This window comes from Bombina bombina, chromosome 2 (genome assembly GCF_027579735.1).
Source record: "Bombina bombina isolate aBomBom1 chromosome 2, aBomBom1.pri, whole genome shotgun sequence".
NCBI lineage: Eukaryota > Metazoa > Chordata > Amphibia > Anura > Bombinatoridae > Bombina > Bombina bombina.
In genome coordinates this window covers 1109676503-1109692676 of record NC_069500.1, presented here as the reverse complement: position 1 = coordinate 1109692676, position 16174 = coordinate 1109676503, and the positions used below count along the sequence as shown (strand labels likewise).

Genomic DNA, 16174 nt, shown 5'->3' with positions numbered 1-16174 from the left:
TAGAAGAAGCCCTTGTGGGGGGAAACGTACGTCAGAGTTGCTCATCAAAGAGGACATAGCACATAAGGCGGGACTTTTGAAACATAACGGAACTACTCTGATCCATAATCAGCTGAGAACGCTGAGCTGACACGGAATTCTTTCAGCTGTAGATCAAATATCTGTACTGTTACTTGTCCTTATCACGCCAGTGTGCATGTATATTGTCCTGAATCTGATGTTTTGATATATTTTAAAATAAATATTTAGCTGGATCCTGCAGTCTCCTGTCAACTAACCTGCCAGAAAAGTGAGATATTTCCAGCAATTACAACTGAGAGATGTATATCATTGTTGATATAGGTGAAGAACTTAAAGGGACATTTTTCCAGATTTAAAGAAAACATATCCAAGGACTATATCATTTGTTTTATATTTTAGACAAGTGCACATTGCTGTATATTACTTTTGCTTTATTTAGCAGCTGAGTTAAGAAAATGATTTACAGCAACATACAAATCCTATATAATAAAAGGCCAAGTGTGTTTGTCCAAAGCTGTCATGCGCAGTATAGACTGCACGCGAGGACAAACACACCTAGCCTTAAGCCAACTGACCTCATCTGGCATCTGGCGTGGAGTGGGCATGGCTGGACGGGCGTGACACGGACGGGGAGGGGCGTGGGCGGGGCTGGGCGGATGCCGTGGCTGACTCGCTGTGAGAGACAGAGAGCTCTAAAGAGGGGGTATAGAGAGAGCAGAAGAGAGGAGATAAAGAGAGGGAAAGAGACAGCAAAAGAGAGGGGGGAGAGAGCAAAAGAGGGGGCATAGAGAGAGCAAAAGAGAGAGAGAGCAAAAGAGAGGGGGGAGAGAGCAAAAGAGAGAGGGGAGAGAGAGAGCAGAAGAGGGGGAGAGAGAGAGCAGAAGAGGGGAGATAAAGAGAGGGAAAGAGACAGCAAAAGAGAGGGGGGAGAGAGCAAAAGAGGGGGCATAGAGAGAGCAAAAGAGAGAGAGAGCAAAAGAGAGGGGGGAGAGAGCAAACGAGAGAGGGGATAGAGAGATCAGAAGAGGGGGAGAGAGAGAGCAAAAGAGAGGAAAAGAGACAGCAAAATAGAGAGGCGAGAGAGAGAGCAGAAGAGGGGGAGAGAGAGCAAAAGAGGGGGAGAAAGAGAGGGGGAGGAGAGAGCAAAAGTGAGGGTGGAGAGAGAGAGAGCAAAAGAGAGGGGGAGGAGAGAGAGCAAAAGTGAGGGTGGAGAGAGAGAGAGCAAAAGAGAGGGGGAGAGAGAGAGCAAAAGAGAGGGGGGAGAGGGAGCAAAAGAGAGGGGGGAGAGAGTTAAAAAGAGGGAGAGATACAGCAAAAGAGAGAGAGAGAGCAAAAGAGAGGGGAAGAGAGAGCAAAAGAAAGGGGAGAGAGTAAAAGAGAGAGGGGAGAGAGAGAGCAAAAGAGAGGGGCAGAGAGTGCAAAAGAGAGGGGGACAGAGTGCAAAAGAGGGGCAGAGATCGCAAAAGAGAGGGGAGAGAGAGCAAAATAGAGGGAGAGAGAGCAAAAGAGAGGGGGAGAGAGAGAGAGCAAAAGAGAGAGGGGAGAGAGAGCAAAAGAGAGGGGGGAGAGAGAGAGCAAAAGAGAGGGGGGAGAGAGAGAGCAAAAGAGAGGGGGGAAGATAGAGAGCAAAAGAGAGGGAGAGAGAGCAAAAGAGAGGGGAGAGAGAGAGCAAAAGAGAGTAGAGAGATAGAGAAAAAGAGAGAGAGAGGGAGAGCAAAAGAGAGGGGGGAAGGGAGAGAGCAAAAGAGAGGGAGAGAAACAGCAAAAGAGGGGGAGAGAGAGCAAAAGAGAGGGGGGAGAGAGAGAGCAAAAGAGGGTGGAGAGAGAGCAAAATAGAGGGAGAGAGAGCAAAAGAGAGGGAGAGAGAGAGAGCAAAAGAGAGAGGGGAGAGAGAGCAAAAGAGAGGGGGGAGAGAGAGAGCAAAAGAGAGGTGGGAGAGAGAGAGCAAAAGAGAGGGGGGAAGATAGAGAGCAAAAGAGAGGGAGAGAGAGCAAAAGAGAGGGGAGAGAGAGAGCAAAAGAGAGTAGAGAGATAGAGAAAAAGAGAGAGAGAGGGAGAGCAAAAGAGAGGGGGGAAGGGAGAGAGCAAAAGAGAGGGAGAGAGACAGCAAAAGAGGGGGAGAGAGAGCAAAAGAGAGGGGGGAGAGAGAGAGCAAAAGAGGGTGGAGAGAGAGAAAGAGAGAGAGAGCAAAAGAGAGGGGGGAGAGAGAGAACAAAAGAGAGGGGGAGAGAGAGAGAGAGCAAAAGAGGGGGATAGAGAGAGCAAAAGAGAGGGGGAGAGAGAGCAAAAGAAAGGGGATAGAGAGAGTAAAAGAGAGAGGAGAGAGAGAGCACGCAAAAGAGAGGGGGAGAGAGAGCAAAAGAGATGGAGAGAACAAAAGAGAGGGAGAGATACAGCAAAAGAGAGAGGGGAGAGAGAGCAAAAAAGAGGGGGGAGAGTGAGCAAAAGAAAGGGGAGAGAGTAAAATAGAGAGGGGAGAGAGAGAGCAAAAGAGAGGGGGAGATAGAGAGAGCAAAAGAGATGGAGAGAGACAGCAAAAGAGAGGGAGAGAGAGAGAGAGAGAGCAAAAGAGAGAGGGGAGAGAGAGCAAAAGAGAGGGGGGGAGAGAGAGCAAAAGAGAGGGGGGGAGAGAGAGCAAAAGAGAGGGGGGGGAGAGAGAGAGAGAGCAAAAGAGAGTGGAGAGAGAGAGAAAAAGAGAGAGAAAAAGAGAGAGAGGGAGAGCAAAAGAGAGGGGAGAGAGAGAAAAAGAGAGAGAGAAAAAGAGAGAGAGGGAGAAAAAGATAGAGAGAAAAAGAGAGAGAGCAAAAGAGAGGGAGAGAGAGAGAGCAAAAGAGAGGGGAGCGAGAGAGCAAAAGAGAGTGGAGAGATAGAGAAAAAGAGAGAGAGGGAGAGCAAAAGAGAGGGGGAGAGAGAGTAAAAGAGCGGGGGAGAGAGAGAACAAAAGAGAGGGGAGAGAGAGAGAGCAAAAGAAAGGAGAGAAGGAGAGAGCGAAAGAGAGGGGGGATAGAGAGAGCAAGGGGTGGGACCGCTGTACTGCAAAAAATGGCTCGTGTACACGGGCTTTAGGACTAGTAACAAAATAAACTCAAACAATGAATGCCATAATAGTAAAATTACATAGTTATGGCCATTATATTATGATCAGTTGAATACTTATAACTTTGTATTTATTTTACATATATATTATGTTTCCATTAAAATTAAACAATGAGACATCTTCACATAAAGTTATTTATTTATTAAAACAATGTAATAATTAAAACATATTACTTTAAAAGCATGTCTTTCTACATTAGATACATTGGAAGGTAGGAGTGTTGCTAGCATCCATAATTATCTGGGGCTCAAGACCAAACCTAACGGTCTCTAACTAGATGTCACCCCTAGGCAAGTTTACTCCACAGATAGAGCATTTTAGTAATAATTGTCTATTATCCCCCATACCGATATCAGTTGTGTGTCATGTAATCCAGCACAAATATAGTGACACATTCACACATATACAAAATTGCATACCCATACAGTTACATGCACATTCATTTTTACAGACAGTGCACCAGTAAAGCCCTGAGTTTAATCTGGTTATACCACAGACCACTCTGAGCTTCAGCCCCTTGTAGCACCCCTGTTGGGAACCTATAACTTGTATTTGTTGCTACAGATCATGAGAAAACTGCTCAGTCAACACTTTAATCTTTCATTATAATTTGCATGTGCACATAACTCTAATGGGATACAAATCAAATGCTCTTAACTACTGCTTAAAGGGGCAGTCTAGTCAAAATTAAACTTTCGTGATTCAGATAGGGCATGTAATTTTAAACAACTTTCCAATTTACTTCTATTATCTAATTTGCTCAGTTATTTAGATATCCTTTGTTGAAGACATAGCAATGCACATGTGCGAGCCAATCACACAAGGCCTCTATGTGCAGCAACCAATCAGCAGCTACTGAGCATATCTAGATATGCTTTTCAGCAAGCGATATCAAGAGAATAAAGCAAATGAGATAATGGAAGTAAATTAGAAAGTTGTTTAAAATGACATGCTCTTTCTATATCACAAAAGAAAAAATTTGGGTTTCATGTCCCTTTAAGAGAGATAACATATGAAATAAATGATACTTTTCCTTACAAAGCACAGATTATTTTTTATGGGACACATGAATTTCTCACAAGATTTTTTATTGTAGCTAAAAGTTTTTGAGAAAGAAAATGTTTACATAATTTCAGAGAAATTAAACTACTGCATATTGTTAGTGGTTTTGCACCCACGTTCTCTAGAAATTATTAGTAAAGTATGTTATTTTATGTAAAATGGTCAACTAAGAACAACTTTATAAAAATAATATTCCAATTATTGTATTTCTATCTATTCAAAACAGTTACAATGTGTATCAGTGAGTATCCCTAAACAATGTAATTATGTATGGACGAGGTAAGACCTGATACCTATATTAAATAATTCACATAAACCTACTTTATGGAAAATATAAGCTAAAAATGCTTATTTGGTTAGGGAAGTCCTCAAAATGACAGCAAAAATATTATGCAGCTATTATCCATGAGAATGAGGTCAAATGGAGAGTAATGGTGCACGCAGTTAAACTTTTGACTCTTACTAAGTGTCTTTAACTTGCTATGTACTTATTATTAGTCAAAATATTTATAAACACAGAAGCACGTTGACATCTCAAGCGACACTAGCCAGCTGCCATTATAGTGTCAAACTGCGGCCATTTAAAGTCAATTGCAGGTCAGCAGCTCGGGCCTCATACATTTAGTAACTGTATACTATGAAAGCTCAAATATTGAAATTCATAACTATAAAGTCATTAGTAATCTAATCCTACCTGGGAAGCTAGTTACCCGTTTTATTGCCAAAATAGCTTTCATCATCCTCCTCATTATTATTATTATATAATTTGGCATTTAAAAAATAAATTTAAATGCAATACAGACTTAAGAAATCTTTAAATAATTTTCTTTTTTAAAATAATGTTACATTCATATATTTACAATAGTAATTAAAGTTAAAGCTTTGATCTTGGGTTTAATTATCCTGATTTAAAATCTTATTGTACTTCAAAGCATATGAAAAGAAACACAAATTGTTATTAATGCATGCAGCAAATTTAAATGATAATTGGTACTAAATTAGCAATTATTTATTTGCTAATAAAATTAATGAAATTGCAGTTTATTTGGTTTGTGACTTAATTTAAATCTTGGGATCACCCAAAAAAAAATTTCGTTCAAAGTTTTCAAAGTTGTATTAATTTTCAGTCAGAAACAATGTTAAATGAAACATTTTGAAAAAAAAAAATATATAATAAAAATTATAACAGTATAAAGAAAACATAATGAAAAAATAAAATAAAATGGGAAAACAATCCCCCAAAAATAAACCTATACAGTTTAATAAGTGGGATGTAAAATTGCTAGTTAAGTCCGACCCACATCATTCTCAAAGAAAAACAAAACAAACAAAAAAACATAGAATGCGAGTATATATTAAAGGATTCACAATATAAGACACTACTCTAATGGTTTAAAACTATAGATAATAGCTGGCCATAAAAAATCATCAGTAAGAAAAGCTTATCTTCTAACCCTAAGAACATGGGTAAGGCCACCCCACAAGAAAGATATGTGTGCTAGTACTGATAGATTAGTAAGTAGAAGGGAAGGAGAAGGGATAGTTATTTAATGAGTTAAATATAGGTCAAAGCCATCATCAAAGTAAACCTACATGGTAAAATAGAAGAGCGTGCAGCGTACTAGATGGCTGGACAATTCAATTTTGTTGTCTGCTGTCCCAGAAGAACGCACCTGAGCAAAAACCACATGTTTTCTCACAAAAGTAGATTAGCTCCAAGGACAGTATATGCACCACCACGTTAAGCCAAAACTTATATGTGGGAGCTATCTGTTGTTTCCAAAATATTTTTTTTTTGTTGATGTTTATATGATTCTGTATGTCCATCTCTTGATTTGTCTTTCAAATAATTTTTCAATAGCAAGAGGAATGACTGATTTTGCTTGGAAATTCTATTCATATCTAAACATTGCAAAATGTACAGAGCACAACATTTTCAAAGACTTTATGCTTATGAAATTGATTTGGCACTGAAGTTCAATTTCAGTTTTAAGATGAAAATATATCTGTATTGTCAAACTTCAATTGCAAAAATACAAAAAATTGAGACAGATTTAATATTAGAAATCAGAGTTTTTGCAACATCAGGTCTTCATTCTGCAGCTGCTTTCACTATACTTGGAACTGGACAATAAATGAAACAATTCTGTGTATAATCTACCAACAGCGAATAATTGTTTTAAATTTGGTATCTGTGACCATTGATTGAACTTTATTCAGTAAATATATGTAAACACAGGAATCTCCATATCTCTGTATTCTAGAACAAACAATTTACACACATCATAACCGCTAATTATACATTAAGAATATAGTAATATATTTAATGCTAAATAAAAAAACACCATTATTCCCAACCCCAAAAGCAAAAAAAAAAAAAATGCAAAAGCTAATACATAAGCTGTGTTTGATATTTACTGTAATTAATTCAATAGCACAGTTATAGAAGGATGTTATTTTGATAACTGAGAAAAACAACAGTTCATATGAACCTTAAAGAGACATTAAAATAATTTTTATACGCATCAGAAATGAATCACTGCATTACAAAACGGTCATTGTTTTCCTGTCCTGGGGCACATTCCATCCTGAGTTTTTTTATCTTATCTCTTTTTGCTGTGGCCAATTAAGGATGGATATAAAAGAGCTCAGAACATATCACACAATTACTGTAAAGAACTGAATTCCACTGAATGCACCCAGACTTAAATAACAGGAAAAGCAGGCAAAAAAACAAAACAAAACAAAATTAAACTGCAAAGTTTTTTTTTCCCTATTCATAATAAAATATTTTACAGAGAATTAAACCTCCCATATATTTAATATAACAGTTATAAGTAACTGGAAACACATTTTTATTATTATCAGTTATTTGTAGAGTGCCAACAGATTCTGCAGTGCTATAAACATAGGCATGGTATACAAGGTAACATTTACAGGGATCAAATGGGTAGAGGGGCCAGCCGAGAGTTGCACTGTTGTAGTTGGCTCTTATGAGGGTGATCTGCAAACAGCTGGGCTCATAGGCTTACATGCTAAGGGGGTTCAAGGGCATAGCAAAGGAGGAGAAGAACTGGGGGGAGTGTAGGTTGTATGCATCCCTGAATAGTAGAGTTTTTAGGGAGCGCTTGAAGCTTTCAAAACTAGTGGAGAATCTTGTGGAGCAAGGCAGAGAGTTCCACAAGATAGGTGCCAGTCTGGAGAAGCCCTGTAGATGGGAATGTGAGGAGGTAACATGAGAGGTAGGAGAGTAGGAGGTAATAAGCAGAGCAAAGAAAAATGGAGAGAGAGTATCAGAAGACAAGGTCTGAGATATAGGGGGGCCTTGCATGTCAGAGTGAGAATTTTGTGTTTAATCCTGGAGGCAAGAGGAAGCCAGTGAATGGATTGGCAGGGATGTGCAGCAGATGAAGAGCGATGTGTAAGGAAGATGAGCCTGGCAGAGGCATTCATTATGGATTGTAAAGGATCTAGGCGGCAGCAAGGGAGACCAGAGGATGGAGTTGCAGTAGTCAATGAGATGAGAGAGTGGATTAAATGTTAGTTGTGTCTTGTGTAAGGAAATGTCTAATTTTAGAGATGTTTTTAAGGTGGAAGCGGCAAGATTTGGCCAAGGACTGAATGTGAGGAGTGAAAGATCTGAGCCAAGTGTGAACCCAAGACATCGGGCTTGCGGGGTAGGGGTAATGATGGAGTTAGCAACAGTTATAGAAAAATGGGGGGTGGGGGTTTTGGAAGAAGTGGGGGGGAATAAGGAGCTCAGTTTTTGAGAGATGTAGCTTGAGGTAGTGAGAGGACATCCAGGATGAGATATGAGAAAGACAGTTACTGACACGGGTTAGCAAGGAAGGAAAAAGGGGTGTGGTGCAGAGAGGTAGATTTGGATGTCATCGGCATACAAATTATATTGAAAGTCATGGGACTTTATTAAGGAACCTAATGATAATGTATTATTAAGGAAAACAAATCAGTACAGTCAGTGTCCCTTTAAATAGAATCATTCATCAAAAACATGGTAAAATATACCTTTATGATGCCCTACAGTACAGAATAATTAGGTACTCCTAACTTTCACCCACTCATCCTTGCTGATGTCACCACTAAAATATACACTCCATATGTCTGAAATATACTGCCTTTTGAAAAGCCAGTGTGAATGTGCTGTACAGAACAAAGGAAATATATATATATAGAAAGTGCATTGTGAAATGTAGTTACTTGACCAACCAGGAAGGTGTACCTCTGAGAGGAAAAGTCTATCACAATCCCTTATTTAGCATAATGTGAAATCCCTTTAAAAAGTCCTTCAGTATATTCAATACACTATTATTTTGATTAAATTGTTCATTGGATAACTGTATATATGCACAAATATTTTTCTTATAACATTAATTTATTTTTAGTGCTAATTCCCATAATTATTAAAGTGGTAAAAAGGTCAAAATTGAGATGTGTGTGGGTGCATTTCGATTTTCAACAGAAACATTTTTGCAATAACATAAAGGAGCAATCAGAATGGAGGACACTCTCTCCCATTTTATACGAGCCACTACACGAGAAAGAAGCAGTAACGGAGGAAATATGTATACTAGACCGAACCCCCAAGGCATCGCTAATGCATCTAACAGCTTCGCCTAGGGGTCTCTCGACCTCGATCCGTATCGGGGAAGCTTGCAAGTCAACCTTGATGCCATGAGATTGATCTCTGGCGTCCCCCATCTGAGACAGATCTCCGCGACCATTCCGTTGGATGAAAAGTCTGCCTGCTGAGAAAATCCACCTCCCAGTTGTCAACACCTGGGATGTGGATCGAAGAGAGCGAACAGTTGTGGGCCTCCGCCCACTCCAGAATCCGAGACACCTCACTCATTGCCAGGGAGCTCCCTGTGCCCCCCTGGTGGTTGATGTAAGCCACCGAGGTAATATTGTCTGTCTGGAACCTGATAAAGTCCTCCAGGCGAGGCCACGCCCTCAGAGCATTGTAGTTCGCTCGAAGCTCCAGAATATTTATTGGAAGAAGAGACTCGAAGTGAGACCACTTCCCCTGTGCCATCCTGGCACCCCAGACAGCTCCCCATCCCGCCAGACTCGCATCCGTGGTCACAATCTCCCAGGGCGGTCTCAGGAAGGATTTCCCCATGGACAGGTGATCCGGGCGGTTCCACCAGGAGAGGGAAATCCAAGTCCACGCATCCATGTATATCAGCTGGGACAGTTTGGAATGATCGCCGTTCCACTGTCGGAGATGAAACCTGGCGAATGGAATGATGTCCATGCTGGAGACCATGAGCCCAATCATTTCCATGCACTGAGCTACAGATGGTCTCACTGTAGACTGAAGGGCAAGACAGGTAGACGCCATCTTTGTGCGTCGCTAGTTCATGAGAAAGATCTTCATGGACACAGAGTCTATGATCGTGCCCAAGAACTCCACCCTGGTACTGGGAATCAGATAATTCTTCTCGAGGTTGACCTTCCAACCGTGAGATTGAAGTAACTGCAGCAGGACCCTGGTGTGGGCCTCTGCCAGATGGAATGACGGCGCCTGAACCAGGAAGTCATTCAGGTAGGGCACCACCGCGATGCCCTGGGATCTGGCTACTGCTAGGAGGGCCCCCAGGACCTTTGTAAAGACTCTCAGGGTCGTCGCCAGACCAAAGGGGAGAGCCACAAACTGGAAATACTGATCCAGAAAGGCAAATCTCAGGAACCTGTAATGGTCCCTGTGAATCGGAACATGAAGGTAGGCATCCTTCAAGTCTATAGAGGTCATTAGCTGCCCCTCTTGAACTAGGGGCAGAATGGATCAGATTGTTTCCATTTTGAACAAAGGAATGGACAGGAACTTGTTTAAACATTTGAGGTCCAGAATCAGGCGGAACGTGCCCTCCTTCTTTGGGACCATGAACAAATTGGAGAAATACCCTAGACCCCTTTCTGCATGGGGTACTGGTATGATAACCCCTAGAGTGGAGAGATACCGCACACAACCCAGAAAAGCCTCCCTTTTTTCTGGCCTTGAAGACAAGTTTGACAGAAGGAATCTGCCCCTGGGCGGAGAGGACTTGAACCCTATCCTGTAACCCTGGGTGACTACCTCCAGAACCAAGGGGTCCTGGACATCCTGCAACCAGTCGTCTAAGAATAGAGACAATCTGCACCCCACTCGGTCCACCGACCAGTCGGGGGCCACTCCTTCATGCGGACTTAGTCTCGGCGGGCTTCCTGTTCTGCTTACACTTGTTCCAGACTTGGGCAGGCTTCCAGGCGCCCTTTGGTTGGTCCGCTTTCGCTGAGGGCTGTTGGCGTTGCGCCTTATCCCCACGAAAGGGACGAAAATTAGAACCCTTAGGTTTCGCCTTCTTATCCTGGGGTGTAACCGTGGATATGATAGAGTCCAGACCTGGAGCGAACAGGATCTTGCCCTTAAAAGGCAAAGACAGCAGCCTCGTCTTAGAGGTCATGTCCACCGACCACAATTTTAGCCACAGAGCTCTGCGTGCTAGAACCGAAAAACCTGATACCTTAGCATTCAGGCGGATAATTTGCATATTAGCATCATGAATGAAGGAATTGGCCACCTTAATCTTCTCCTGCACCTCCTCAAAAGAGGGTTCACCCTCAATCATATCAAATAAGGCATTGCACCAATATGACGCAGCCTCAGCAACCGCGGCAACTGCCGCTGCCGGTTGAAAACCAAACCCTGTGTGTTGAAAAATCTTTTGTAACATGTTTTCCAACTTTTTATCCATAGGCTCCTTAAACGAAGAACTATCCTCTAAAGGAATCGTTGTGCGCTTAGCGAGCGTGGAGAGGGCCCCATCCAACTTGGGAATGGTCCCCCACAACTCCAGCTGGGCCTCCGGGACCGGGAAAAGATTTTTAAAATGAGAAGAGGGGGAAAAGGAAGAACCTAACCGCTCCCACTCGTTTTTTATAATGTTCGCCATCTTGACGAGCACCGGGAAAGTCTGGGGAACAACCCTGTCCTCGTAGACCTTATCTAATTTGGGAATGGAGGGCTCTTCTGGAAGCTTTATTTCCAGAACCTCCAAAGTAGCCAGTACTTGTTTTAGTAAGAAACGCAAGTTCTCCACCTTAAACCTAAAACCGGGCTCCTCCTCTACCGGAGGTTTAGATGACACGGACTCCGACCCCGAAAGGGCCCCTTCTGATGCGTCGGAATGGGCCTTGTCATCATACCACCCCTCTGGGGCGTCTGACACAGACAAATCCTGGAAAAGGCCGCTATGAAAAGCTCTACGCTTGCGCTTAGCAGAATGCGGCAAAGCATGGATCACCCTAGCGACTGCCGTTTCAAGCTGATCTGCAAAATCAGGCAGTCAAGCAATCTCCCCCGAAAGAGTAACAGTTGCACCCTGGGGCATTGCATGTGGGATAGGGGAGGCCAATAGGGAACGCACCTCATGGGACGGTGACCCCTCAGAGGTGGACGGCTCAGTAGTGCTAGACATTCTCTTATGTTTGGAAGTCGTAGCCTTCTCAAGGCATGTGGAACATAGTTGCGCAGGCTGGTCTACAAAAACCGCACAATAAACACAGGTATAAGACTTAGTTAAAGAGGGAGTACCCTCTAACGCGTCAGAATCATCCATAGCTTTTAGAAAAAAAGATAAGACAGGCACCCTTATAACCACCAATGACCGGGGCACTCACCACCTTCTATGACCCGGACTGCAGAAGCCGTTTCATCTCCTCTGTCGCAGATCAGACTGGAAGTGAAAAGGCCCCACCTGGTCACAATGATGACTCCGCAGGACCGCCCCTGCCGAGGAGAAAACGCGCCAAAAAAGACTGTGCAAAAACTCCCAGAAGAGAACCTGTCAGTTCCACAAAAAATGCCAGAGACGCGTCCTTGCACATAACACAGCAATCACACAATAAACATATCATGTACATACCCTACCTGTTCAATAATCCCCCTAAAGGAATATTAACCCTTGATTCTATACACTGTGGCCCTGTCTTCTGCGTTATCATGATATAAAATATGAAACGATCTTACCAGAATCTATGCTGTGGAAGAGGAACCCGGCCCTTCAAGTGTGACAGGTGATAGCTGCGCTCCTGACATGGACTTGGGAGAAGAACACAATCTGCAAAACTCGCCAACGCCGATTGCTGTAGGAGCTGTTATTATGAGTTGGGATGGTGTTGCAAAGAGAAGCTCCCTCTGTATCTCCGGACTCTTAACGTTCACCCAGGCCCTCAACCGAGAAGCTTGAAGGGCTACTTAAACTCCTGTCCCATAGCGAAGGGTAGAACCCCTCATAAGAGACCTCTGATTTTCTGGCACATCTCTGCCACCTCCTGTGACGAAAGGCAAAGAATGACTGGAGGATGAGGGGAGTGGGGGAGGTATTTAAACCTTTGTCTGGGGTGTCTTTGCCTCCTCCTGGTGGCCAGGTTCTTAATTCCCACAAGTAATGAATGAAGCCATGGACTCTCCTCCCCTTTAGATGGAAATACTTTTATTAGCAAAAAAAATTCTAGTAAAAGCCATTTCTGCTTTTCAGCGAGTGCCCCATGCAGCAGTATGCAAACATTACACCTTCTCAGCGAGCTGGTGGTGGTATATACAGGTAGAAAACCCTTTATCCAAACTGCTTTGGACCGCAAAAGGTCTGGATTTTGGAATAGTTTGGATTTTGGAATACTTGCATCTTTAAAATGGGACAGTTGGGGGAGGGAATGGGGCCAATTGTAAACAACAATATCTTATTTAATTTAGGCAATGTTTAAATTTCATAATACAGCTTACACATGCAACTAAAGATAGTTTTATATCATTTTTTTAATACTTTTCGGCTAGATTACAAGTTTTTTGTGGTAAGAGCTGCTCGGTACTAACTTGCAAGTCATTGTCACGCTCACTTACCTACAGCGCTGGTATTACAGGTTTTCATAAACCTGGCGTTAGCAGGCAAAAAGTGAGCGTAGAGCAAAATTGAGCTCCATACCGCACTCCAATACCAGCGCTGCGGTGAGCTGTGGTAAGCTAGTTTTACATGCTCGTGCACGATTTCCCCATAAACATCAATGGGGAGAGCTGGCTGAAAAAAGTCTAACACCTACAATAGAGTAAAACTCCGTAACGCAGCCCCATTGATTCCTATGGGGAAAGAAAATGTATGTTTACACCTAGCACCCTAACATAAACTCTGAGTCTAAACACCCCTAATCTGCCTTCCCCGACATCGCTGACACCTACATTATATTTATTAACCCCTAATCTGCCACCCCAACATCGCCGCCACCTACATTATACTTATTAACCCCTAATCTGCTGCCCCCAACATCACCGCCACCTACGTACATTTATTAACCCCTAATCTGCCGCCCCCAACGTTGCTGCCACTATACTAAATTTATTAACTCCTAAGTCTAACCCTAACCCTAACACCCACTAACTTTAATGTAATTAAAATAAATCTAAATAAAACACACTATTAATAACTAAATAATTCCTATTTAAAACTAAATACTTACCTGTAAAATAAACCCTAAGATAGCTACAATATAACTAATAGTTACATTGTATCTAGCATATGTTTTATTTTTATTTCACAGGCAAGTTTGTATTTATTTTAACTAGGTAGACTAGTTAGTAAATAGTTATTAACTATTTACTAGCTACCTAGTTAAAATAAATACAAATTTACCTGTAAAATAAAACCTAACCTGTCTTACACTAACACCTAACCTTACACTACAATTAATTAAATTACATAAATTAAATACAATTAACTAAATTACAAAAAAAAACAAAGACTAAATTATACAAAATAAAAAAAGAAATTATCAGATATTTAAACTAATTACACCTAATCTAATAGCCCTATCAAAATTAAAAAAGCCCCCCCCCCCCCAAATAAACCCCCCCTAGCCTAAACTAAACTACCAATAGTCCTTAAAAGGGCCTTTTGCGGGGCATTGCCCCAAAGAAATCAGCTCTTTTACCTGTAAAAAAAATAAATACAAACAACCCCCCAACAGTAAAACCCACCACCCACACAACCAACCCCACAAATAAAATTCTAACTAAAAAACATAAGCTCCCCATTGCCCTGAAAAGGGCATTTGGATGGGCATTGCCCTTAAAAGGGCATTTAGCTCTTTTTCCGCACAAAACCCTTATCTAAAAATAAAACCCACCCAATAAACCCTTAAAAAAGTCTAACACTAACCCCCGAAGATCCACTTACAGTTTTTGAAGACCCGAAATCCATCCTCAACAAAGCCGGCAGAAGTGCTCAACGAAGATATAACAAATCCCACACTGAATAGAAAGCCAAATGGATACTCACATTTAGCTGAAGCACCCTTGTGTGCTTGTGGTAGCAGGCTAATAACTCAGGGTGTATCAGCTAACCCAGGCAGCAGGTAACACTCAGGAACACCACATGCAGTACCCAGATGGAGTACTGAATGCAGTTCGCCCCAAAGAGCGATAGGGATAAAAGTAAGGTGCTAACACTTGGCTTATGTAAAACACAAGGTTTATTAAAACTCACATAAAAACAAAAGCTTCAAGTGATAGGAGGGCATAGACATGTAGCCCCCCTAATGCAACCCGTTTCTTGGCTATAAAATCGCTGTTTCCTCAAGCATATAGGCACCTTACTATCTCCTAAACCTTTATACAATGAATATCCAATTAGAACAAAGGATAAAACACACCCCCTTGGAGGCATGATTAAACACATGTGTGTACAATTAAAGTTTCTTTGTGAGACAGTACCTAATAACAATTACAATGTATAACACACATTTGAAATCTGATGGAACACTTACAGTATAGCACCACAATCACACCTATATGCAATATCTGATTTTAATATTGTGTTGTGTACACAAAGTTAAGTTTTATGCAAAAATAAAAGCTCTCTCAAAAATACCTAAATTGGGAGACCAGCCTCGATACTGCTTTATACTTAGTGGAATATATGGTATGTTTGTTTACTTTATTTTAAAATTGTTGTGTAATAGATCCATTGCTCTTTCAGTCCCTGATGTTTTATTCAATCTGCAGTGTGCAGCTTGTGTGGAATAGACCCCTATTAGACTGTTAAGGTCACATGTGTATAGAGACCAATCATAAAATCTCATATTTGCAACATCACTAGTTACTAGGCAGTTCTATTATTGACCCCTATTGGACTGTTAAGGTCACATGTGTATAGAGACCAATCATAAAATCTCATATTTGCAACTTCACTAGTTACTAGGCAGTTCTATTATTGCACAAAATGGAGTGTATAAGGATCAAGAAGATATGTTTGGGTCACATAGCGTACATAATAGCACATAATGGAGTGTATAAGGATCAAGAAGATATGTTTGGGTCACATAGTGTACATAATAGTATGGATTAAATATAATATACATACTACTAGTGATGTCCTGAATAGTTCGCCGGCGAATAGTTCCCGGCGAACATAGCTTGTTCGCGTTCGTCGCGGCGGGCGAACATATGCGATGTTCGATCTGCCCCCTATTCGTCATCATTGAGTAATACTTTGACCCTGTACCTCACAGTCAGAAGACACATTCCAGCCAATCAGCAGCAGACCCTCCCTCCCAGACCCTCCTACCTCCTGGACAGCATCCATTTTAGATTCATTTGGAAGCTGCATTCTTAGTGAGAGGAGGGACAGTGTAGCTGCTGCTGATTTAATAGGGAAATCGATAGCTAGGCTAGTGTATTCAGTGTCCACTACAGTCCTGAAGGACTCATCTGATCTCTGCTTTAAGGACAGCACCCCAAAAAGCCCTTTTTAGGGCTAGAACATCAGTCTGCTTTTTTTTTTTTTTTCCTGTGTAATCTAATTGCAGTTGCCTGCCTGCCAGCGTGTGTGTCAGGCTCACAGCGTATACTGTGCCCACCTGCCCAGTGCCACCACTCATATCTGGTGTAACAGTAGTGTATATTTAAAAAAAACAACACTTTTTTGACTGTGTTAATGAATA

The 16174-nt window shown here is 41.7% G+C and overlaps 1 protein-coding gene across 1 annotated transcript in view; it reads right to left on the bottom strand.

Moving 5' to 3' along the window:
- LOC128650086 (uncharacterized) overlaps positions 1 to 16174 on the bottom strand; it is a 373885-nt gene that overhangs the window by 55940 nt on the left and 301771 nt on the right. The gene's annotated exons all lie outside the window — the stretch shown is intronic.